The sequence below is a fragment of the Panthera pardus genome, unplaced genomic scaffold (genome assembly GCF_024362965.1).
Source record: "Panthera pardus isolate Hobbes unplaced genomic scaffold, ASM2436296v1 HiC_scaffold_27, whole genome shotgun sequence".
Lineage (NCBI taxonomy): Eukaryota > Metazoa > Chordata > Mammalia > Carnivora > Felidae > Panthera > Panthera pardus.
This window is the reverse complement of record NW_026526843.1, coordinates 120,305,358-120,329,327: the sequence shown is the minus strand read 5'-3', so window position 1 is coordinate 120,329,327 and position 23,970 is coordinate 120,305,358. Positions and strand designations below refer to the sequence as shown.

General features: G+C 42.8%; 1 long non-coding RNA gene across 10 annotated transcripts in view; it reads left to right on the top strand.

The window, feature by feature from the left end:
- LOC109256177 (uncharacterized) overlaps nt 1-23,970 on the top strand; it is a 267,030-nt gene that overhangs the window by 177,032 nt on the left and 66,028 nt on the right. For 8 of the 10 annotated variants that reach the window (XR_008418351.1, XR_008418348.1, XR_008418344.1 and 5 more), the window contains exons 4-5: nt 18,671-18,765; nt 22,361-22,519. The exons of 1 other annotated variant lie outside the window; for it this stretch is intronic. This is a non-coding gene — a long non-coding RNA (uncharacterized LOC109256177). The remainder of the gene's footprint in view (nt 1-18,670; nt 18,766-22,360; nt 22,520-23,970) is intronic. One more of the 10 variants, XR_008418345.1, reaches the window with a different exon arrangement.

Here is a 23,970-nt window from a genome sequence, read left to right as displayed (position 1 = left end):
CATTATGGAAGTCTCTAAGCGGTGGACGTTTTCATCAGGCAAAGGTGGGGCTGTGGGGCATCACTCAGGTGCACACATTCATCCTTTCTCGGGAAGGTTCTGCACCCGGTACCAACGTGTGGGTTTTGCCACCACTGAACAATTCTGTGACACCAACAGGGTATCCTACAGTTCAACTCAATTCTGACACTATCTCCCGGGAAATAGGGTCAGATCCCACACGGTAAGGACTCAAGTCCTACGAGACTGCTGCCAAACGTCAGTTGCCAGTTGGAAGCCCAGGTTGTGACCTGGCTGGCTGCGAATCAGGGTTCTAACCACCCCGTTCTTGGTCGGATTCGTCTTCTAGAGCGGCTCACAGAACTCAGAGGAACATGTTACTAGATCACCGGTTTGTTCTAGAGAGATACAACTAAGGAGGAGCAGGTTGGAAAAGATGGAGAGAACTGTTTCCTCACACTTGGTCCTACAACCCAGCTTCCATGCCCTCCCCAGATGAGCCTGTCTCCCCGAACTTCCCTGTGTTCGCCAACCCCAGAAGCCCTCCAAACCCTGCCCTTTCGGGTTTTTATAAAGCACTCAGCACGTAGGTATGGTTGATTAAATCCCTGGCCATTGGTGACTGAACTCAACATCCAGCCCTTCCCCCCTCCCCAGAGAGATGGGAGGTTGGGACCGAGTTCCAACCCTCTCCTCAGGGGGTCGGTTCCCCTGGCAACCAGCCCTACCCCACCCCCCCAACCCCCCCCCCCACCTGGTTCTGGGGGGAGTAGACCCCTGTCGCCTCCTTAACCTAAAAAGGGCACCTTTATCACTCTCATCCCTTAGGAAATTCCAAGCGTTTAGGTGCCGGGCAGGGTAGAGGACCCAATACAGATTTCTTACTATAAATCACAACATCATGCACAGCTCTTCAGGACTTCACTTCTTGGCTCTGCTTTGCTGTGCCCTTCCATGTCAGACTTGGATACTTCTCTGCTGTGTTCATCTACGATTCTCTGCATCCCAGAGTCCAAACCCCCTCCTTCATTACAGGAGCCAAGCTCTCTTTCAGGGTCCTTTGAAATCGGATCTTGCTCAGGCCTCTGATAGCTTTGTTTGTTTGTTTCATCATTAGTATTTAGTTTAATTCGTCAGCTTTTATTTTACATATTTAAACCAACTTCTGAAACTTGTGGTCATGAGTGCTTACCAGACAATACGATCTTTAAAAAGGTTCTTTTTTCCCTGATAGTTTCTTTGTCATGCCTGAAATTTCAGATGAACCTGCTCAGGGTGTTTTACCTTAAGAACAAAAACAAAGAAGCTTCTGGGGGCACCTGGGTGGTTCAGTCGGTTAAGCTTCTGACTCTTGGTGTTGGCTCAGGTCAAGATCTCACGCTTCATGAGTTCGAACCCTGCATCGGACTCCGTGCTGACACTGTGGAGTCTGCTTGGGATTCTCTGTCTCTCTGCCTCTTCTGCTCTCTCTCTCTCCAAATAAATAAATAAACTTAAAAAAAAATCAAGACTCTGTATTTTTGTAGGAATGGATTTCTAAGTTTCAAAAATCTGGCTTTATGCACAGCCGTGTATTTCACTCGATTTTTTTCTACAACAGTAAATTATACTAATTACATAAAAGGCAAAAATGTTACAGACTCTGAAAGTATTTAATGCATAACTCTGATTTTAATCTTTAAAAAGTGTAAGTATTGTACATGTAAAATTAAATATAGAAAACAATGGCAGATGGCCAAGAACCCTCTATACAGACTTAAAATGTAACTAATATCTCCCCTTCTACTTGGTTCTGGAATCTCTCCATTATTAAAATGAAAATCGTATAGATATCAACAAAATCATTTCACATTGACTAAGAAGATGTTATGGCCCGGAATATGGTCTAACATCCTAAATAGTTTGTGTTCTCTTGAAAGAAATGTCTCCTTGGCTATTCTTGGGTGGACTGTTTTATTATTACAATGAAGCCAAGTTGGTTGATAGTGTTGAACAAATCTCTGATATCCTTAACTAATTTTTCTGTCTCCTTTCTCTACCAGTTGTTCAGAGAAGGATATTCTAATCCCTCACTTAAACTGTGAATTTCTCTGGTGGTCCTTCCATATCTGTTTTGTTTGTTTTTTGCATTTTTGAGACTTTGTTATTGGGCGCATCGGCGTTTAGGATTTTACATCCTCTTAATAAATTGGCCTTTTTATTGTTAAGAAATAATCCTTATCACTGGTCATAGTCTTTGCTGTGACACATCCTTTATGTGCTAGAAATGTAGCCGCCCCAAATTTAACCTCCTTGTGTCTTTATATTTAATGTGTTTTACAGGAAACATACACAGTTGGGGATATATAGGCAGCCTGTCTAGTTGGTAGCATATAATAGATTTGAGTCTTGCCTTTCTTCATCTTCACTAACTCAGCTTTTAATTGGAGTTTACAGACCATTCACATTTAAGTGATTAGTGATATGGCAAGGTTTAAAATACCACGTGCTGTTTGCTTTCTTCTTCTTTGTCTCATCTTGGATATTTTGTTGTTGCATTGTCCTCACTTTCCCATTTTTTGCCTTCTTTCGTATTATTTGAATATTTTTTAGAATTCTCTCTTTTCTCCCTTGTAAGCTTGTTCACTATGATTTTGCTATTTTGGTGGTTACTTTAGGGCTCACAGTTCACATCTTTAATGTTTCACCGTCAACACGCAAATGATATTACACTTCACGTAGAATATGTGAAGATGACTAAGTTTACTTGCGTTTCTCTCCTCAAACCAGATCAAATTTGCTTAAAGAGTTGCCTGTCTTTTGAAGAGATTTAAGTTGGGGCACCTGGGTGGCTCAGTCAGTTAAGCGTCTGACTTTGGCTCAGGTCATGATCTCACGGTTCGAGCCCCGCATTGCGCTCTGTGCCCACAGCTCAGAGCCTGGAGCCTGCTGGATTTTTGTGTCTCCCTCTCTCTCTGCCCCTCCCCCACTTGCACTCTGTCTCTCTCTCTCTTAAAAGTAAATAAACATTCAAAAAAAATTTTAGGGGGCGCCTGTGTGGCTCTGTTGGTTAAACATCCAACTTCAGCTCACGTCATGATCTCACAGTCTGGGCTCAAGCCCCGCATTGTGTTCTGTGCTGACAGCTCAGAGGCTGGACCCTACTTCGGATTCTGTGTCTCCCTCTCTCTCTGGGTCTCCCCCACTCATGCTCTGTCTCTCTCCCTCTTTTCGAAAGTAAACATTGAAGTTTTTTTTAATTTAAAGAGATTTAGGTGATAAGGAAAACTTTTAACAACACAGTTCTAATTTTCATGTTGTTGTCATATTGGTTTAAACATTCAATTATCCTTTAAAGAGATCCAAATTGTAAGAAACTGTTCTTACACGTAATCAATGTACAATGTTTGATGTTCCACATTGCATTGTATAGACCCATATTTCCATAATCACACCTGATATCATTTTCCTATTTGAGGATGCTTTTAACATTTCTTGGAGTGCTGTCTATATTAACACATTCTTTCTGCTTTTGTATGTTTGAAGCATCTACACCTTCTGTGATTTTTTTAAAAGTTTATTTATTTGTTGTGTGAGAGAGAGAGAGGGAGAGAGAGCGAGCAAGGGAGGGGCAGAGAGAGGAAGAGACAGAGAATCCCAAGCAGGCTCCAAGCTGTCAGTGTAGAGCCTGATGTGGGGCTCTATCCTATGAACGGTGAGATCATGACCTGAGCCGAAATCAAGAGTCGGACGCTTAACCAACTGAGCCACCCACGGGCCCTACATATTCTTTGATTTTCAAAAGATTTATGTGCTGGTTATGTGATTCTAGATTGAGTTTCTTCCACCTTGGTACCTTGTACATGTTATTCCACTCTCCCCATGCTTGCCTCGTTTCTCACAAGAATCCTGTTCAATCCTACTCTTTGTCGCATGACATGTAACCCGTCTTTCACGTGTGGATGCTTTAAGATTTTTCTCTTAATCGCTACTTCTCAGTAACTTGATTATGGAATACTAGGCATTTCTCTAAAATACGGCATAGCATCATCTCACAAATTCAATAAATTGGAGTTTAATTCATAATGTTTGTGTTTGTTTTGTGTTTGACTGAACTTCGTGAAGTTTGGGATTATAAATTAATATCAAAAATGGAAAATGCTTTGTCATTATTTCTTCAAGTATTGTTCTTGTAATCGTGTTTTTCAGGAGTTCAGTTACATATATACTAAGGTGCTTAAGGTTTTTCCATAGCTCACAGAAGTTCTATTCTTTTTTCAAAAAAAATCTCTTTTCTCTTGTGTTTTATTTTGTAGATTTTTCCCCCCCGTAGCTTTAAGTTCACTAACCATTTTTCCTGCCAAGCCTACTCTACTCTTAATCCCACTCAATGAGTTGATCATCTGACTCATTGTGGTTTCCATCTGGATGTTCTGTGTGGGTGTTTTATATATCTTTCATATGGCTAGCTTTGTGAACATATGAAACACAGCTGTCATAACTATTTAATGTCACTGTGCATATTTGACCCTCTGTGTCACTGAAGGGGCCATTGCCATTGATCAGTTTTTTTCTCTGTCTTATCTGTTATATTTTCCAACCGCTTCTCATGCCTGGAAACTTTTGTTTGGATGCCAGATGTTGTACAATTTATCTTGCAGCGGGTTGCCTACTTTTGTATCCTGTAGGTATTTCTGAGCTTACTTTTCAGGTGTGCGATATGCATGATCAGATGGACACAGAGTAGTAACCAAGTTAGACCATATTGTGGACCTATAAACAAGTGTCTGTAAACTCAAAAAAAATCAACTCATACAATAATGGTACCTGACCCCAGCGATATTGAATCATAATAAAAAATTGAAACATATCTAGGAAATCCACTAACATCAGAAACTAACACACTTTTAAATTACCAAGGTGTCAAAGAAGAAGTGAGAAGGGAAATTAGAATGTGGCTTGAACTTAAAATGGAAGTAAAATTAGTAGACGTGTGGGATGATATTAACGCATTACCTAGTGGAAATGTATAGCTTTAAATGACTATGTTGGAAAAGAATGAAGGTCTTAAGTCAGAGACCCCTGCTTCCACATTAAGAAGCTAGACTAAGAACATGTCAAACCCAAAGTAGACAGAAAAATGGAAACAATGTAAGGGAATGAAAAGGAAATAGAATAGCCAGAGTAATAATACAAAAATTGGAATAAGGAATATACAAAAACAATGATTACCTTCCCTAATAACTAGAGACATTCTCTTCCAAATAATAGCAAAGTAATATTTAACACCCTTGAGTTTACAAATAGAAGAGATTGCCACACTCAGCATTTTCTTTTTCCCCCACTGTGACTTTTTACAGTAGAATTTCACTCTGATTTCCTAAAGTCAGGCTGCTATGCTGTTTTCTTTCTGACCCATCATTTCCAATGGCTTCTTTGTTGGGTTTCCTTTGACTTTTCTTTTTATATGCTAATATTCCCATAGATACACTTCACATTTTCCCCCTTTCTTCTCCAGAACAACACCCAAGCTTAATGACCCACCTCTTTGATAGGGTTATTCCCACACTCTGTCAGACTCTTGGCATCTCACTGAGATTCTGATTCACCCCAAACTTCATCCAGTGTCAAATATCTGTGTGTCTGCATGTGACCACAACTCCACATAAACATTGTCATATCCCGGTTTCTTTATAAAGGTGAAAATCCCACCATAGTTTCCTGGAACAGACATGTGCTCACTGTATTTGGGAACATGATAAAAAGGTCATCTGCTCATTATTATAGCTAAGAACTACATAGAATCACATACTCTTCATCGATATGTATATATTTATGAGTTTATGTGTATAAACATGCAAAAATCATGTAATGTGAACACCTCTATATGTATGTATATAGAGCATATATACACATACGTATAAAACAAAAATACATAATTATACTTTACATAATATATAACACATCATTCTAATGTAATCATCATAATTAATATATCATGTTAACACATATAATGCATGATATAAATATTCTATTAATATTAATTTATATAATCTATAACAGAAATATTAATTTATATGCAATTATTAATATAATATATAAATGTTAAGTATTACATAATATATGAGTATTAATTTATATACAATCATATAACACATAAGTATTAATTTATATATAGTATATCAATATTAATTTATAGAATTATATAATATGAACATTTATATATAATCACATAATATGTTAGTATTAATTTATACGCAGTCATAAAATATGTAACCATTTATTTATATATAACATAGTGTGTCGATACTAATCTATATAATTATATAATGTAAACATTAATTTATATATAATCACATAATATGTTAGTATTAATTTATACACAATTATATAATATATAACCATTAAATTATATATAATATAGTGTATTGATATTAATTTATGTAATTATATAATGTAAACATTAATTTACATATAATCACATAATATGTAAGTATTAATTTATACACAATCATATAATTATAAGCATTAATTATATATAATATAGTGTATCGATATTAATTTACATAATTATATAATGTAAACATTAATTTATATATAATCACATAATATGTATTAATTTATACACAATCATAATTATAAGCATTAATTATATATAATATAGTGTATCGATATTAATTTATGTAATTATATAATGTAAACATTATATATAATCACATATGTATTTATACACAATCATATAATTATAAGCATTAATTATATATAATCTAGTGTATCGATATTAATTTATATAATTATATAATGTAAACATTAATTTACATGACAATGTGATACAGGAATATTAATTTACCTATAATAATACATCACAATAGAGAAATATTACTTTTCACATCATGTATGTAACAAAAATCTCAGGATTGAATGGAAAAGCTCTGGACTTTGATCTGTATCATCTGCCATGAAAAACACATTTTTCCCCCCAGGAGATAAATTCTAAATAATGCAAGTGAGAATGAGAAGTGAACAGACCTAAAACGTGCCCCCCGCGACGTAGAGTGATGTGTCCCAAATAGGTTCGCAGAACCCATGCCTCGTTCGAGGGGAGGTGCATCCACGTGGTGGAAAGCGTGTGCGTGCACCCTGGGCCTTGTGCTCCACGTTTATGCCGCACATCAGAGCCTTTCCTGTTGTGCAACTCTTGCCTCCCATCCCCACTTGTGAAGGAACATCCCGTTTTTCCGTAGTTGAGTCACCAGTGGCTGGTGATGGGTGTCGGCACACATAATGAGGCATGCCAGAGGACACCTGGGGGACGTTTTCACAGCAAACTGCCCTCAGAGTTATCAGCGTGTGATCTCTCTCAAATCTCCTTCATGAATAAAATCAGAAAAGCCAAGACTTCCCTTCATTGCACGCTTTCCTGCAAAGCCTTGAGTAGGTCTACGCGGAGAAGCTCGGAGAGCATCCTCAATTATGCTTCTAATTGTTTCCGCCTGAATCTCTCCGGGCAGGAGATACAGTGTTCTTTCCCCAACTTCTCTGCCTCTGAGTAGAAGCTTCCGGATCTTTGCGGGGAGAGCAGGAGCCAGCCTCTCCCATCTCCTAATTGGTATTCACTCAGGGTGTTCACAGTAATTGTGTGGAGAGAATCGGAAGGAGGCTTTCTGCAGTGGCGACTGCATGACTCCAGCGTTCTGGGCTCCTGGAAGGACTCTGCAGCGTGGCCAAAGCATCCGCAAGCTGAAGCTGAAAAGCACGGCGGATTTCTTCCTACTCACCGTGCGCTGTTGACACGGGGTTCTCAAAACTGTGTCTCTCTTTCTAATTGCAGACGTTGAGCCCCATAAATGCAGTTCATTAGAAACAGAAGAAAGAAAGGCAGAGAGAAGCACATTTCCCTCTTTTATTTCATTGCTAGCTTCGAACGCACTCTTGCCACCAAGCAAGAAGAATCAGAGAGAAACATGCTTTGTGTGTGCTGATTGTGTGTGTGTGTGTGTGTCATTGTTCTCCTAGAAACATGATTTCTTTTTACATATAACATTACCCTAAAGAACAGCTCAGCAAGCCGAGTACTTTCCTACTGCTGCTGTATCAGAGTCCCACAGGCAAAGCGGCTTCAACAACACACATGTGTCCTCTCTCAGTCCTGGAGTTTGCGAGTCTGAGACCCAGGTGGGGCTGAGGCTGGAAATCTTAGATCCAGGTGAGGCCAAGGCTGGTTCCTCCTTGGCGTGTACATAATGTGTTCTCCCTGTGTCCTCACGTGGTCATCCCTCTCCGCATGTCTGTGTCCTGATCTCTTCTTTTAAGGACCCCAGCCCTAGGGGATCAGGGCCCATCCTAATGACCTGATTTCACCTTAATCCCCTCTTTTTTTTAATGTTTATTTATCCGAGAGAGAGAGAGCGAGCGAGAGCATGAGTGGGGGAGGGGCAGAGAGAGAGGGAGACAGAATCCGAAGCAGGCTCCAGGCTCCGAGCTGTCAGCACAGAGCCCCATGCGGGGCTCAAACCCACCAACCGTGAGATCGTGACCTGAGCCGAAGTCAGACGCCCGACCAACTAACCCAGCCGGGCATCCCATTACTCCACTCTTTAAAGACCCAGTCTGCAGATATATCCACATTCTGAGGTCCTGGGTTTAGGGCTTCAACATATGGATTATTTTGGAGGGGCTGTGACTATGGCACAATTCAAAGCATCACAGCAGTATTTAAGGAGAGACTAGATTTCCCCCCATAGGCTATGTCTGCTTAGGTAAATCAACATGATCCTTAAGCACATTTTAAAATTATCTGATGGATATGCAAAAAGCTCTTTAGCAATATGAGCCCCCAAAACGGAGGAAACAAAACCTTGGCCCCTTTCCTTTGATGGCATATCTGAAGGTCCACATAACTACAGGGATGACATCTCCCAACCTCCCCCAGTCTAATCAGGGACACAGAAGTGCAAATTAGTCACAGAGCTGGGACTTCCCGTGCCTCTTAGTTAAATATACTCTAAAGCCTTTTTTACATGTTCTATCTTGCTGTAAAACCCAATTCCCTCCATACAGGTGTACACGTCCTCGAACTGCTCTAAAAACGAATCCGCCCTCCCCCTCCCGGTTTAGTCTTATTCAACGATAGAATGAAACTACGTCCCAGGTGATTCTCCTCTGTTGCTACATATTCGTGTTTTGGGGAGGGGGCGTGTGGAATCTGAGCCACAAGAATCAGAGTATGAGTAGCTGGTGACTCTTGGTCTGAAGACGAGGGGCTCAGGGCTGTTGGGAAGTGTCATAAATGCAATCCTTTCTGTAGTGGATACATCAAGAAAGAAATATATAAGGGTATTCTGCAGATTTACGGTGATAACCCAGGAGAATAACTAAAACCATAAAGAAAATAAACTTCGGTTTACCCGTCCGCCCATCACAGGCTAAAAATATTTGGTCTTACTTTGTATCCTGTCTCTATCTGCTTCTCTCTCCTTCTTCTTCATTTTAGTATGTTATTATTATTATTTTAAATGTTTTATTTATTTTTGAGAGAGAGAGAGAGAGAGAGAGAGAGAGAATGAGTGGGGGAGGGGCAGAGAGAAAGAGGAAGACACAGAATCCCAAGCAGGCTCCTGGCTCTGAACTGTCAGCACCGAGCCTGATGCAGGGCTCGAACTCGTGAGCCATGAGATCATGACCTGAGCCGAAGTTGGAAGCTTAAGCAACTGAACCACCCAGGCGCCCCGTATATTATTATCATTATTTTAAGCAGGTGAATGTGGAGTCTGGCTTCTACTCGAGGTCACTGCTATGAAATTGTCAACCAAAAGAGGAGGCATTTCATGAAGCCCCTCGGAGCAAATATTCCCGACCACACCGAGTCCCCGAGCAACGCGCACCTGGCCATCAACACCCAAAGAAACTCTTCACTAAGCTTAGCAACTCAGCAAGTGTTCAACCATGTCCCCAAGGACACTTGGCTCTCGAGTCACAAGGAACGAACCGGACCTTCCCCCTCTGTCTCTGTTTTATTCTCATTGCCCACTGATGCCCCACAAGTTTGCTCAGCCAACTGTGGTCATTCCACCAGCCACGTGCTTGGCCACGTTTTGACTCAGAAAATCGGCTGACTCACTGACGGTGGCTCCCCTGTATCCATTCAGTATCTCCTTTACCTCTCAGATCGCAACACTGGCTTTCTCTCCTTGCTTTCCATTCAATGGCCACGATCGTTCTGAGTTTTAAGGTTACCATGCTTTCCTGCCCTGAAAAGAATGAGGCTAATTTGCAAAATCCCATTTTAACATCACACTTTCCTGTTTGTCTGCAAGTACATATTCTCCTTCCTTTGGGGGCATCTTAATGATGACAGACCAAAAAAACCAAGATTTCCATTTTCACTCTGTTTCACAACCAGGGTGATCCTTTTGTTTCTGGTGAAAATGCCCTTCCTCCCTGTTACCTATTTCCTTCCTTCCTTCCTTCCTTCCTTCCTTCCTTCCTTCCTTCCTCCCTCCCTCCCTCCCTTCCTCCCTTCCTTCCCTCACTCTCTCCTTCCTTCACTCTCTCCTTCCCTCACTCTCTTCTTGTTTCCTTCCTTCCTTCCTTCCTTCCTTCCTTCCTTCCTTCCCTCACTCTCTCCTTCCCTCACTCTCTCCTTCCCTCACTCTCTCCTTCCCTCACTCTCTTCTTCCTTCCTTCCTTCCTTCCTTCCTTCCTTCCTTCCTTCCTTCCCTCCTTCCCCCTTCCCTCCTCCCTCCCTTCCTTTTTCCCCCATTTCTTCCTTTCTTCCCCTTTCCCTTCCTTCCCTCTCCCTCCTCCTTCCTTCCTTCCTTCCTTCCTTCCTTCCTTCCTTCCTCCCTCCCTCCCTCCCTTCCTCCCTTCCTTCCCTCACTCTCTCCTTCCTTCACTCTCTCCTTCCCTCACTCTCTTCTTGTTTCCTTCCTTCCTTCCTTCCTTCCTTCCTTCCTTCCTTCCTTCCCTCACTCTCTCCTTCCCTCACTCTCTCCTTCCCTCACTCTCTCCTTCCCTCACTCTCTCCTTCCTTCCTTCCTTCCTTCCTTCCTTCCTTCCTTCCTTCCCTCACTCTCTCCTTCCCTCACTCTCTCCTTCCCTCACTCTCTCCTTCCTTCCTTCCTTCCTTCCTTCCTTCCTTCCTTCCCTCCTTCCCCCTTCCCTCCTCCCTCCCTTCCTTTTTCCCCCATTTCTTCCTTTCTTCCCCTTTCCCTTCCTTCCCTCTCTCTCCTCCTTCCTTCTTTCCTTCCTTCTTTCTTTCCTTTCTTCCTCCCTCCCTTCCTTCTTCCCTCCCTTCCTTCCTTTCTCCCTTCCTTCGTTCCTTCCTACCCTCCTTCCAAGAAGCTAAACACATCTGTCTCGTTGATAGCATGAGGATAATATACACTATTCCCCCACTCATGGGATTGTCTAGATGTCAAAATAGGAAGATGCCCTATTTCTTTCAAACTTGCTTTCCAGGTGGGTGGCATATATACATGGCTCTCCACAAAGGTTCCCCAAGAGAAAATGCTCTAACAAAGAGTGTTATCATTCAGTCAGCCTAATAGACATGAAAGCCTGCATGCAGAGGGCTGGACGCCAGCAAATCAAAAGCCCTGCATTGACACAGATGCATGGTGCATGAACGTGCAGATTTAATGCTTACCAAACACGAATGGATTCAATGCATGCCCCGTCCTTCATACCGGTTTGCAAACCCCTTCCTCCACCTTACCGCTTCCTTCAGAATTGTGGGTTTCCTGGTGAAACTGGCACCCACATCTCCCTCTCTCTCCGTTGATAGAATGTTCTACTGGGCAATACTGTTAACCTGTGTGTCGTCCCCTATCCCGCTTTACATCTGTCTTCTCCATTTAGCTGCTCCAAGATCTCATTCCCGGAACATCATGGCCCCTGACAGTGTAGAATCTGGAGGACTCATTTATCATTTCTTATACGTCTCTCTGCCATCATCACCACATTGAGAGTAACCCTAAATCATATCTTTATTTCTTATGCAGAACTGGTGGTAGGTCAATGCGAAAACCAGTCTGTGCACATCGACTGTGGCTTGAAGAAAATGTGCAAGTCGAATGCCAATGATGGATTCTTGCTCCGTGTTAGGGAGGGGACCCGGCAGGAAGGTGATGAATAGTAATTAATCTGACTCTTCTCCAAGGGGAAAAGAAAAGTCACCGTAGGGGAGCCCTTTGACAAGGCACACTTGTAAAATTCAAAAGGATACAATTACAGGCTTATGCTCTCAGAGTAACTAACCCTTCCCAGGAAGAGGTTGATATATACTTAGGTGTCTCCAGGGGATGTTGGAGTATTATCTTATGGGAAAGTCGATGATTAATTATCATGGTCCTCCACGAACCACTGAAGCTCAGCTTGTGCCCAACTTGATGGAAAGCCCGTGTCCAATGCAATTACCAGCTTGTCGATCAGATTTCTCAAAATAGAACATGGAACGTCGCATGGGGCGGGTTAAAATATTTATGTTGCATTAATTGTGATGCCCAACATCAAAAACACAACGTCCAAAGAGAAATTTCACTATTTCCTTCAAAATTCCATGATGGCATTAAGATTAAAAAAAACAAAACCGTTGCAAGTAGTTGAAGGATCATAAAGTACAAATAAGTAACCATCTGCTTAACTTTTAAATTGCATATGGTTGAGGCACCTGGATGGTTCCGCCAGTGGAGCATGTGACTCTTGATCTTGTGGTTGTGAGTTCCACCCCCACATTGTGTGTAGAGATTACTTTAAAATAAAATCTTTAGGGGCACCTGGGTGGCTCAGTGGATTGAGTGTCTGAATCTTGGTTTCAGCTCAGGTCATGATCTCGTGGTGCATGAGTTGGAGTCCTGAGTCAGGCTCTCTGCTGTCAGCACAGCTGCCCCCCCCCCCCCCGGCCCCTTCCCTGCTCACTCTGTGTCTCTCAAAAATAAATGATGATTAAAAATTTAAAAAAAACCAAAATCATTAAAAGATAAAATAAATTACATAGGGTCAAAACGTGTAATAGATGCATCTGATGACAAAAGTTTGAAGATGTCCTACATCTCCTTGGAAAACCTTGCACACACATAAATTAAGACATGAATTAACACATTTCCTTAAGAACCAAGTGTAATATGAGAACACATTAGCAATTTGTTGACATGGAAAGATCTTACAAATAATTTTGTGCAAATCAGACAGAATAACTTGGCACGTCAGACACACATAGTAGGCATACATACCAACCTTAAATTCTACATGTGTGTGGGTGAAATGTCATATGGAGAAGAAGGAAGAGAAGGACGTGGGAGATGAACACACGGACACCCACACCAACTAGAAGTCAAAACTCTCGTGCTCAAAACACTTCTTGTTTCACATTATGTCCTCTTTTTTCCTTGCACTACACCACTTCCCATCCCTGGAATGACAGCCCAGAGCCATGCTTCTCAAATTTCAGCCGACCAGAGCCTTGCACAACCTGAAGACCTTCTTCCTATTAGAATTCCCATCATTTCATGCTTTCAGGGGTGCCTCCGCCCACATTTAGAATGTGAACTCATTGCATGGAAGTGAAATAGTAATTCTTGATTTATGACGTATTCTCATTACTGGTCCACACATTGCTGCTTTTATTCTCCTTCCCTTCCTCCTTCCCTTTTTCGTTCATCCCCTTTATCTCCCTTTATCCCCCACCATCCAACACGCACACACACACACAGACACACACACACACACACACACACACACACACACACACACACTGACCTTAACAACAAGCTGTAAATACTTACTACACGTACTTCATTCCTTTTTCCTGCCACAGTGCCTTCAAGAAATCCACCTTGGGGTGCCTGGGTGGGTCAGTCAGTTAAGTGTCCAACTTCGGCTCAGGTCATGATCTCAGGGTTCGTGGGTTAGGCCCCCCCCCCATCAGGCCCTGTGCTGACAGCTCGGAGCCTGGAGCCTGCTTGGGATTCTGTGTCTCCCTCTCTCTCTATCCTTCCTCCACTCGTGCTCTCTCTCTCTCTCTCAAAAATCAATATTGAAAATGAAATAAAATAAAAGTGTGATCTACAGCTTGTGCTATTTTAGCAATTTTATTTCTTTCCTTTAATGCATTGCAAAGTTTCCTGAACATTATTAGGCTTGGTCCTGCCTGATTTCTTTTGATTGCCATATAATATTTCCTGGCATTAAAATACAACACGGTTCCATTTACAAGTTGTGGCAAGTGCTCGTTTATTGCTTTTGACCACCCTGTATGTCACTGTAGTGATAAATGAGTCTACTCACAGGAGAGGTGTAGCAGGAAGGTGCTACATCGAGCATGTAAATATCCCACACGTTGAAAAGCAGATGACGATGTCCTTGTCTATGTGCAGAGTCCTGCACTTAGGGGCTTAAGTTAAACATCATTTTCTCAGAAGATCACATGGCTTACGTTGCACATAACTGAGGCAGGAGTGAGCCAAGCAACAAAACAGATAAAAAACAAGGTCACCAGATTCAACACAGATTTCGAAGAAAATAAAACTGTTGGTATAGAGAGAACACAGCAGACCACTTCTCCCTCCCTGAGTATAAAGGAAAACAATGTAAAAATGAGAAAAACCAGGGCGAAAATAAGAACGAGATCACATCACACATAGCGATCTCTGCCTCAGAAACAGTAACCGCTCTCAGAAGTTGCCACATGCTTCCCAGGAGCCTAGAAATATACTGGATGCTTCACAATTCTAGCTTTCCTTTAAAACTAACCAATATATTGGTTGTCTCTGTTCCTGACACCTAAAACACCTCCAGGCACTTGGGAGTGCTGAATACAAATTTTTAAACATAGAGGATGCCTTACTATTTATAAGTAATTTTTACATAGAACAATCCATATAATCATGGCCTCCATCACTCGGTAAATTTACCGTCATTAATTCCCACTCCATGCCATGCTCCGTACCTCTTTAGGCAGAATATGAGACCAACAGTGTAAAACATGAATAAAATAACGGGGATCGACAAATGCACCAGGCTTTTTTTTTAAGTTTATTTATTTTTGAGAGAGAAAGAGAGCACACACTGTCAGCACAGAGCCTGACACGGGGCTCGAACTCACAAACCATGAGATCATGACCTGAGTGGAGAAATCAAGAGTCAGATGCTTTATCGACGGAGCCCCCCAGGTACCTTAACAAATGCACCAGTTTTATTAGAGAAAGGATTACTGAAAAATGGATTTTCTTTCCACTGATGATCATTTTACAGGTTTTCCATGAGAATGCGTATTGCTTTGCTAATGGAAAGAGATATGCATTCTTTAGAAAAATCACACCCTTCACACCTAGGACGTATGAAAAAATGGTGCCCCTATGGTAGGCATGGTCCATATGGTTAAAGGGAAGCTGGTTGCAGTCTTGCACAAGAAGAACTCTGAATCTCCCTATTTCAAATGCAATTCCAACAAGCAAGCCCTTTGGGTGCTCAGCTGTTGGGGACACTCAGTAGGTAGAATGACAGTTGACTTGTTTTCCTTCACTCTGAAATCCATTACAAGCCCACTGGACATGACTCGATAATGAATATTTGCTAATTAAATCTACTCCCATTTTTTAGATCAGGATTTTAGCTGTTGAAATCAGTGACCCAGACTTGATAATATTTCTGTGCCGGAGACTTACCAGCTACGAGGCACCTGAGCGCTGTTTGCTAACAATGAATGGCAAACGGGAAAATAGTGGAGATTCAATGGATTCAGTTGGTGGCCTTTAAAATCCCCCCCAAAAATGTTATTGTCCACCATTGAGTGCCTGCAGTATTGCAGACATCATGTTAAGGATTTTTCTTTCAATAGTTCATGAAGTCATTATACTAACATGCTGAGGCAGCTCATGCTTGTTTTACTTATGAGAGAAAGTCCACAGAGAGGAAGACACATTGCACAGGATAGTTACTAGTGGAGCCATGGTTAGAATGGTGGCCCCCACATCTAACAAGAGCCAGATTACTGGGACGTATGTATAAATGGTCTTCTGGATGGGCAAATGTTTTCTTTCATCTTCCTACCCCTGTTCCTCTTTCATTTGTGACTAAGGGGTGGCCAGAAACAGAGCATGTGGTGATTCTTCCAGAGGACCACACAGCAACGTTTCCTGGGCCATACAGTAGGGTTCTGCATGACTCGGGAACAACACGTGTCCCCATTTGCTTGGAAGGAGAGTGGCCTCCAGAGGAAACTGCCAGTGTCTTAACAGCTGCCTCGTGGTTACATCCGAGAAACGGAGGAGAACTAAGCCTCCAGAATTATCACCCGGAGATGTCCACAACCTGAGCTTTGATTCCTGTGAATAGGTCACCCTCCATGGCAAAGGGGGCTTTGAGTATGTTATCACATCAAGGATCTTGAGGTGATGGGATGGTCCTGGATTATCCAGGTGGGCCCATTGTTGTCACAGGGGCCCTTATCAGAGGAGGACTTAAAGATCAATGTAGAGAGAAGATGTCCTCACGGAAGCAGAGGTGGACTGAATCTGCCCTTCAAGACTCACTTTGGACTTCTGGCCTCCAGAACCATAAAAGAACAAATGTGTGTTGTTTTAAGCCACCAAGTATGTGCTCATTTGTTACAGAGGCAAAAAAACACTCATGCGCCCTCCCACCACGGCCAGCCTGGCCGTCCCTTCACTGTGGAGGAATTTGCAAATTATTTCCCTTTTACATTACTCAGTCCAGAAATTCATCTTCAGTAGAGGAGCCAGTGACCATGGCACCTCCTTGGAGGACCAGGTGACCGAGATGGCCTATTTTTTTCATCAGTGTATTCACCAGTCAAAGACCACTAAAATGCAAGTCCGGATTCTTAACATCTGACAATTGTGATGTAAGACAGCTCTTATTGACGAAGAAAACAAAGGCACTGAGGTATAAATTGGAGATTTCCTCCTGGACAACTTTTCATCCAAATACCCATTACCTATTAGGTAACTGAAATAGCGTCTGATGTTGTATGAAAACTGGTAGGATTTTCTTCCTTTCTTTCTTCTTTTCTCCCTCTCCCGCTATAACACGTGAATGTTGCAAACCTATAAAATAAAGGGAATTTAATCCAGTGCTTCTCAAACTCAGGGAGAGCATCAGAACCACCTGGATCGTTGTTAAAAACACAGATTGATGCCTCCCCCCGCCCCAGGGATTCTGAGTCCGTAGGGCCATGGTGTCACCATTGAGAAACTGCAGCACCAAGAATTCCCAAGGGAGAATGGAGTTTCCGGTCTTTGGAGGACATTTTGGAAAGCACTATTTTAATCTTTAGTCTCCGTAAATAATCCAGTGTAGTGATTCTCAACTTGGGATATTTTAGCCCCCAGGGGACACTTGGCAATGTCAGGAGACATCCCAGCTCTCATCTTTGGGGGTGTGGGATGCCTCCAGCACCTAGTGGGTAGAGACCAGGGATGCTGCAAAATTTCCTACTTGGAGTGCACCACAAAAGAATGGTCTGGTCCAAAATGTCAATGGCTTTCTGGTGGAGAGCCCCAATGACATACAGCGAGATCCACACGTGCTATGGCTTTTTGTCTTTGAGCAGTTTACTGAGTGTCCGTAAGCTTTAATTTGTCAATATATAAAATAGAAATAAAATGTTAATAGAGTTATAAAAAAGATGAGATGAGATAATGCAACAAATTATGCAGCAGATAGTAAACTCGCCGTAAAAATGTATTGATATAAAATGTATCCCTCCACTTTAATAATATATAATTTCCTAGTCAAGAAAGGCATATATTCAGAATCACAGGGGGCTTTGAGGTTCTATTATAAATAAGCAACCTATTGTCACATCAAGCTAATCACCCAGCAAAAAAATGCATATTGGCCTTTCCTGGCAAGATGCGTCTTTTGTTTTTTAATGTTTATTTATTGACTTTGAGAGAGAGAGAGAGCAGGGGAGGGGCAGAGAAAGAGGGAGAGAGAATCCCAAGCAGGTTCCACACTGTCAGCACACAGCCCACCACGGGGCTCGAACCCACAAACCGTGAGATCATGACCTGAGCCGAAAGCAAGAGTTGGGCGTTCAACCGACTGAATCACCCGGGTGCCCCTGGAACGATGAGTCCGGAGAATTGAAAAGAACAATGTGTCTTCTTCTGTTTCCACCAATGGAAACTTCCGTTTCTTGATAGCACCCTGAGTCACCAGACTTAACATCAGGCCAACAGAAATCCATTCCAGCCCGTGTAGCTGATCCACGTGGCTACCTTATTTGAAACCCTCCACTGTGCTGGTTAACTTGCAAATGAACTTGCCATGATGATGAGAAACGATGGACACGTCTTTTACAAAAGTGTGTCCATGGTTTCGCCAGGAAAATATCAGCCCTCGTTCAAGCATCGGCAAAGCGTTATTAAAGACTGGGTATGCGTGACTTAAAAGTGTTTATTTACTGCCCCCCCTAAATGCTCTTGATATTACAAAATTTATGGTTTTTCAAATGGTATTCTCCAAAGTCTTTCTCTCCAGGGCCTGCTGTTTTGATATTTAATACATGAGATGTGTCAGATAGAAGGTTGAGGAGGAGGAATGTCTATCAAAATTGCTAATAATTTAGAGCCATTATGCCGGGGAGCTTTTCAGAGGAAGAAGCAGAAAGGATGAGACATTTCAACGTGGCTCTGACATCCCTCTCTGCTGTTCTTTCCACCCTCAGCTCTTAATTGCCCGCGAACGCTTCTCCAGTGAGTGCCTGACAGTTCTGGCTTTCCGGAACTCGCACATGGGGGAGTAAACAGCCTTTATTTTTGCGTAAGAGTCTTCAAATGCAACATTTATAAATACAAGAAGCAAGCCGGAGGGCCAAGGACATGGTTACGCATGCTAATGGGTGATGAATATTCTCAGCACTGGTGTCTACATAGTGCTGAAGGAGAGAGAGCTCACTGGACTCCTGTAGACACCTGCCTGGCTGACGATGCCTTTTTGTCTGATCTGAGTTAGGTTCTCTCCAAGGCAAGTGTCAGCTCTGAAAGGGCTCTTGGGGTTTCCTTGCTGTGATGGACTATGGCAGGGACAGGGGCCCTCGGAAGTGATTATTTTGACACTTTGGCAGTTGTAGATATATATAGATCTCTCTCTCTCTCTCTCTCTCTCTCTCTCTATATATATATATATATATATATATATATTTTTTTTTTTTTTAATGGGCTAGGCTGTTAAGTGGATGCCACCGAGGAGGAGAAATGATTGCTTGGATCTCTGGAAAATGTACAAAAACGTCAGTGGGAGATTTTTGTCCTTCCCCGAGACGTGTTTACTATCATAACTGTGAGAGCAATATTACCACAATTACGTGCAATGCCTTCTGAAACTAACTTTTTCCTCTTGCTTTTACTCAAAAAACATATCTTTGGTATCTTTTAATGTGGGCGTATCCCACAAACACAGCACTCATTTCCTTTCTGAACTTTTGAGAACAAAAGACTTTCGCCCTAATACGAACTTTGTCCTGATGATAAGAGTCAAAAATGGAAGAAGGCGTCCAGTGTTGATCTTGCATTTTGGTCTGCCTCTCCAGACCCCCCCAACTCTTAGGTAAGACAAGCAGAAAAGCATTGGGTCCATGATCTTACTTTCCAACCACGTGTGGGCTCCAGTTAGCTGACATTTGACTGATGATCTCATCACACTACTGAAGCTGTTCTAGCCAGGATTTTGTTTTTAATTTTTTTATTAATGTTTTTATTTATTTTTGAAGGAGAGAGAGAGAGACAGAGCATGAGCAGGGGAGGAACAGAGAGAGTGGGAGACACAGAATCTGAAGCAGGCTCCAGGCTCTGAGCTGTCAGCACAGAGCCCGATGCGGGGCTCAAACCCATGAACTGTGAGATGATGACCTGAACCGGAGTCAGACGCTTAACCAACTGAGCCACCCAGGCGCCCTGATGATGGATAATATTTTAATTGAAGCAACACCAAAAGGGATTTGAGGGCAGCCATGGCCGGAGAACTGGAACATTCTAGTCTAGGTTCTAAAGAAAGCTCGGTGCGAGGCAAGCTGGTTTCCCTCGCTTGCTCGTGCATTCATGAACAAGGGGCGTGTTTATCCTGTGCCTCGTGTGCTGTTTGCCCCATCGGGGTCTGCACTGATGCCGTGGCCTACAGTTAAGAGATGGAGGAAACAGAAACAGTCGGGTGGAAAACCCTGGCCACGTTTTCCCCGAACCCGAAGCTCCGTTCCAGAGACGTGCAGTGTCAGTCACCAAGGAGGAGCCATGCTCTCTAGCAGGCAGGAAACGAGCCTGTGGGGCCAGGCTGCTGGGGAGGCACTGTCTCCGTGCCGCCTCCCCACTCTTCCCTTTGGATGCGAGCACGATACTGTTGGGCACTCCGCTCGGAGATGCCCCGCAGATCAACCGTCAGGAAGCTGATTGCAAATAATTTGATCATCACTCAGCACCTGAGAAGTACTCTGTTTCTCTCATGATTACACAACCTCACGGCGAACGTGGATTTATTTCACTGAAAAATGTGTAAGGCGAAAATAGCATGTGCATCAAATCAAGGAGTAAGGAGGAAAGCTCCCTGTCCAAATGAAAGACAAAGGGAGATGCGGTCATGCGCTTGGTAGCCTCAAGGATCCCTGTTCACCGTCAGCGTTCAGTTCTCCGGGGACGTTGAGGCAGGGTCCTCACAGTTGTGCTCCTGACAAGCCAGCCTGATGTCCCCACTCCCTCCCTCCGTGCTCCCCCAGCGTCCTCTGAACTCCTCCCACTCCCGGTTCTGATGCATTCTTCTGCTGTGTTCACCTCTGCCCCCTGGCCTCCTCACTGCTTCCAAGAGTGTTTCTTGCAGGATTTGTTAACAAATACAGGTGAACCACCTGTCACTCAAAAGAGCAATTCTCAAAAGATGAGTTTTCATTGGAAAGGAACTTCAGCTTCACCCAGGAGGCCAGCAACCTGGGGAGAAGGCAGACTCCTGTCCAAAAGCCAACTCTGATTTCTGCCTGGCCCAAGGGTCTTTAAAGGGTTTCATCAGTTAAGGGAGTGCAGTGGTCTGTGATGTTCCTGGTAACAGGCAGGCTTGACGACCTCAGCTACAGAGTTATCTTGGTGCTTCGAGGTTGTGCGAGAAGTTCTGGTTGTTGGTGCCCAGGGAGTGGTTTTGCAAGGTCTGGTTCTTTGGAACCCCCAAAGGCAGGGCAGGTGGGGGGAATGTTGTGCAAAGGTACTCTGTTCTTTCTGCACAGGAGGGCAGGCTCAACAAATGCACACAGCTTGGTCAGTAAAGTCATTTGTGTGATCTTAAGAAAACAAACACATGTGATCAAAGATTGCCAAGGTTATCAGAAAACCAAGGGCCTTCAAACAGACCTGTGGGCCTCTGTGACCTCGGAACGTTCAGGTCCTTCGCTCCACAAAAGCCACCAGACTGCAGATCTCAAAGGAAGTAAATTAGTTCCGTTACAGATCAAGGGCCTTAGGTCAGCAAAGAAGGAGTGTATTAACTTGAAGCAAGTTAACCCTTAAACACTGGCTGCAGTCTCTAGGTAGCCGGGAGCAAAGGAACAGTGCTTGGAGAAGCCACCTTAATGAACCAAGGTGTCCAGCCATGTTGATGAAGGACGCTCCTCCCCGCAAATCAGTGAACACTCCATTTTCCATACATCCTTTGGGATCTGCCGTCCAGTGGCTGCAGTCCAGTTCCAGTGGGACCACGTGGTGACATTCATTTTTATCACTCATTGCCGTGGCGATGGCTAAGTGTACCCTTCATGGTATGTCTGTCTCCATGATGCGTCGTGCAAATTAATCATGGGATTTGTACCTTCACAAATGTTACGTAATTACTAATTCCTGATATTTTTATTAAAATTACAGATATGCAACTGGGAAATTGAGAGAAAGCTGCACACAGGATGTGTGTGGCCATAGTTCTTAATCCTCTTGTCTTTGGAATAAAAAGTGGGACTCTGTGTTCTCACTGTTGTACCCCTCATAGTTTTTTAGCTTCATGCCTGTCTATGTCCTTCTGCTCCAGGAAAGGAAAAACTAATAGAAAAGCCCAGTTCTCTGTTCTTTTATGCCAGCAGGAAGTTTACCCCAGCACCAAGCCCTAACCCAGTGAAGACCCCAAATCTGGGATGCCTGGGTGGCTCAGTCAGTTGAGCGTCTGCCTTCAGCTCAGGTCATGATCTCACAGCTTGTGGGTTCGAGCCCACATCGGGCTCTGTGCTGACAGCTCAGAGCTTGGAGCCTGCTTCCGATTCTGTGTCTCCCTCTCTCTCTGCCCCTCCCCTGCTTCCATTTTGTCTCTCTCTCTCAAAAATAATAAAGCATTTTTAAAAATTAAAAAACAAACAAATCTCTCTTCTTTCCTTGTTCTTTCTACCCATTTTCAGATGTTGAGGAGGAAGAATTTCCTCTGCCATTCAAGGTCCTCCTGGTTGGACTAAGAATCAAGTTGACACGAGGCAGATGAGCATGAGAAAATCACGTTTACTTTACTACATACGGGGAACCCACACAAACACGGAAATTCCAACGACAGGCAAAATGAGGTACATATGTCATTCTGAATTAGGGGAAACGGGCTAAGGGTCCGGGTCTTCAAAGGGAAGGAACGTAGTTCTCAGGAATACGAAGAAGGAAATGTTTGTCTCTGATCAGAAACCGGTCTCGTGGCTGTTCCTAAATTATTCGCAACCAAAGAGAAAGTGAGTCTCTTGTCTGGCCCACATCGAATGATCCTTATACTCTGGGCTGGGGAGAGGCTGAGCTTTCCAGGGCGTGTCGTTTAAACAATATCAGCCTCCTAAAAACTGAGAAGAAAGGAAGGTCTGTTCACCAGACAGCCGTCCCCATCTGCTACCAGCAGTCACCTATGCGTGGAGTTCCTTACCCTTTCTCCAGTCCCAAGCCGTGGCAAGCAGGGAACAGCCTCTTTAATTTAACACTGTGAATATGAAAATAAATAAGCTCCCAGGGTACACACTCTGTAAAAATATACGGCCAGGAATAATAGCTATCTTCAACCTTTGCCTGCAACATTCATGTGTTTCAATTAATTTTTAAGACGGTCTGATAGTATAGAAATGTACAGGGAAAGACATCCAAATAATTGTGGAAGGGAGAAGCTTGAGTTATTTGTAATCATGTGGAAAATTAATTAGAATTAGATAATCACAGCTTTTTAAAACGGTGGGATATTTCATTTAAAAATTCATTAATTTATGTATGAATAACAATCTTTAATTTAGTCACTGTATTTTAGCATCTAATTATTTGTGGGAGAGCCATAATTCGCTAATTTTGAGTATACCCAAATGGATTCATTTGACTTCTTAACAACCAGAGGACTAAACTGTGAAACATGGCAAAACCTTTTAAAAACGTGGCGCCTCAGGTTGTCATCAAAATCTGTCATAACATAATATTTTAAGGCTGCTAAAAGCATCCTACGGTAGGGCATTAATCAATACTGAGAAGAAAATTAGTGTTGGTGGTTATGAAATACACGTTAAAACATTTTCGTTAATAGTTTGGAGTTTCAAATAATGCACAGGTTCGGGGAGAAATCTTATGTGAAGCAGGGGGATTCTGAGACACGTGTGCAGCTGTGAGTGTCGTGTCAGCACTAAAACAGCTCCCCGTCCTTGGCTGGTGCATCAGTCATGAGCCTCGTAGGGTTCAAAGCTTATGAATGTTTACAGGCAACGCCTGCAAGGTTCAACTCTGAGTCATTTATTTGGAAGAAAATAAAGTATTTGTTTCTGCAAAGCCGTGTTATTAATAATGGCAAGGTTCCCAAACAACCCTCAAAAAAATCTTCTCTCGCCTGCCACAAAAAACACAAGATACTCAAGACTTTCGGTGCACAACCATAGGACATAACACCATGGTAGTCATAAATAAATGAATATAGACTCGAATGTTTTAAAATCACAGTTTCAGAAAGCTCTTAAATGTTGAAACAGAAAATGAAGGAGTTTCCTTTCGAGGACGATGAAGT